Here is a 2,835-nt window from a genome sequence, read left to right as displayed (position 1 = left end):
AAAACATTTACGGCTCTTTTTGAGGAACAAAGAATGGGAATCTGAAGGGGTGCCCATAAATGGGGATTAGGAGAAGTTATGGTATATAAATGTGATGGAATGTTATTGTGCTGTAAGAAATAATGAAGGAATGGTCTTAGAGAATCCTGAGAAGACTTATATGAACTGATGCAGAGTGAAGTGAACCAAACCAGAAGAACAATTTATACAATTATAACAATATGTTAAAGACAAACAAAATTGAAAGAATTAGAGACTCTGGTCAGCATAATGACCAACCATGATTCCAGAGGACTAATGATGAAACATGTTACCCATCTCTGATAGAGAGATGGACTCAGAGTATAGAACAAGACATATATTTTCTTTGGACTTGACTTCACTGCAGCCTTGCTTCTGAACACAAAGCATGCACACTTTGCACTGCGAATACCATTATGACCACACAGCACCTATGCTGCCAAAACAGGAAAGGGGTCATGAGTGGAAAAAGTTTAAGAAGCCATGGTCTAAACCAGTGGTGTCAAAGTCAAATAGAAACAGAGGGTCATTAACCCTGTCCCTGTGGATGCATATTGACATTTAAAAAACCTATTATCTATGTTCTACTGAGTGTTTACTTTGTTAAATATTGCCCAATCACATTTTAATCTGATTCAGACTAGACTGTTGCAGTCAAAATATTGCTTTTTGAAACTTCTGGTCAAAGCAATAGATATAGACAAGTTGGAAGGACAGAGAGGTTTGGGAAGAAAGATGAGTCCAGTCGATCAGTCCATAAACATTTATTAAGCACCCACTATGTACCAGAAATTTTGCTAAGTTCTGGGGATACAAAAAAGGGGGAAAATAGTCCCTGCTCTTGAGGAGCTCACAGTCTAAAGGAGAAGACGACATGCAAACAACTATTTATATACAGAATAAATATATGATATACATGCAGGATAAACAATCAACAGAGTTCGGTTTTGAGTATGTTGACTCTGAGATGTTGAATGAACATCTTGAGGGACAGAGTCATTAGGTAATTGCAAATGTGAGACTGAAACTCAGGGGGAGAGAATGAGTTTGAATAGTCAATTTTATAACACTGACAGTTGAAACTTCAAGAGAGATGAGCCCACTAAGAGAGAAAGTGAAGTGAGATAAAAGATTCAATGACAGGGTCATGAAGGACATCTCCCTTTAGAGAAGAGGATGAAAATGTATCCATGAAGGCAGAGGTGAATAATGGATGCTTTGCCAACCTTACAGCACTATATAAATGCCAGTTTTTATTATTATTAACCTATAGCCACAAGGCCTCCAGTCTGGCGATATCTTCAGTGTCTGAGCCTTTTACTACACTCCTATTTGAGCTTAAATAGTGTTTACAGAGCAATATGGGAGTGTGCTGGTAAATATTTAAGAACTGGGCTCCATGGTGGGGGGAGATAGACACACATTTTTAAATTGAATCTGAATTGTTAACATTTTCTCAAATCTAGAAAATCAACAAAAAATAATCAAATACTGATTTGTAGTAATTCCGGGTTTCTGAGGTGTAAAATTGCTTGTTGAGAATTTACTCACACTGAAAAATGACTCCCCAACTGGTACCCTTCCATCCAGTGACATTGGCCTCCTGGATGATCCTGGAACAACACCCTCAACAGCATCTCTCCCCTCCAGGTACTTTCTCTGGCTGTCTCCCATGCCTAGAATTTTTCTCCCTCCTCACCTCTACCTGCTGGCATCCCTGGCTTTCTTCAAGTCCCCACTCTTGCAAATTCTACTGCAGTGAGTACAGCTTCGATGGGCTGGCCACATTGTTTGAACGCCAAAAGTATGCCTGCATAAAAGACTATTTTATGGAGGACTCACACAGAGCAAGCATTCACACGGTGGTCAGAAAAAGCTATAGGACACTCTCACGGTCTCTCTTAAGAACTTTGGAAATGATTACGCGACATGGGGGACATTGGCACAGGACTACTCAGTACAGCGTGCCCTTATCAGAGAAGATGCTGTGCTCTATGAGCAAAGCAGAACTGTAGTAGCTCAAAAGAAATGCAAGATGCACTAATTTAGAGAAACCACCCCAAATGTTCATATGGACTATTTGTGCCAGATCAGTAGTAGTACATTCTGAGCTTCTATTGGTCTAATCAGCCACAGTCAGACACTCTGTAACTTGATTCTAACATAGCGATTGATGGAATCCTAATAAAGCTGCCCCCAGGCCCAATATTCTAATTTCCTTATAGGCCCCACTGAACAGCAGGCTCACTGCCCCTACCACTGCCCGCTCACTGCCCCTACCACTGCCCTCTCCCCGCCCCACCTCAATATCCTAATTTCTTCATATTTTCTTCCGAAGTATATATTCATATATGCTTCATATATCCATTGCTCACTAGAACAACAGGTGTGTCCACGAACTCATCTCTCTCACAGAAACAGTAGTGTGTCTATGTGATGGGATCCCAGCCACTGCCTCTAGCAAGGCAGATCCATTCCTCATATTTCCCACAGAAACAGCAGGCGTGTCCATGCACTCAACCACAGCTACATCCACCTAGTCTCAGACAGGACCACAATAGTCAAACAATCAGAAAGCAGCAAAACCAGGATGCCAGAGCAGGATGTGGACCCCAAAATAATGGAAAGGACTTTCCCTAAGTAGGTACCTTTGCAGTAATAGTGAAGAACTGACCTAGAGTGAATTTATGACCGTACAGAGACTTGTTATATCATTATCATACATACATATCCCTCCCAAATGGGTTTTTCTGTATGTGTTGTGGGTAATCACATGCGCAGTTCCACTGTGGCTGGGCCCCTTCCTCCATTACC

Source organism: Trichosurus vulpecula, chromosome 3 (assembly GCF_011100635.1).
Source record: "Trichosurus vulpecula isolate mTriVul1 chromosome 3, mTriVul1.pri, whole genome shotgun sequence".
Taxonomy (NCBI): Eukaryota; Metazoa; Chordata; class Mammalia; order Diprotodontia; family Phalangeridae; genus Trichosurus; species Trichosurus vulpecula.
The sequence above is the reverse complement of the archived record's forward strand: the minus strand, read 5'-3'. Positions refer to the sequence as shown.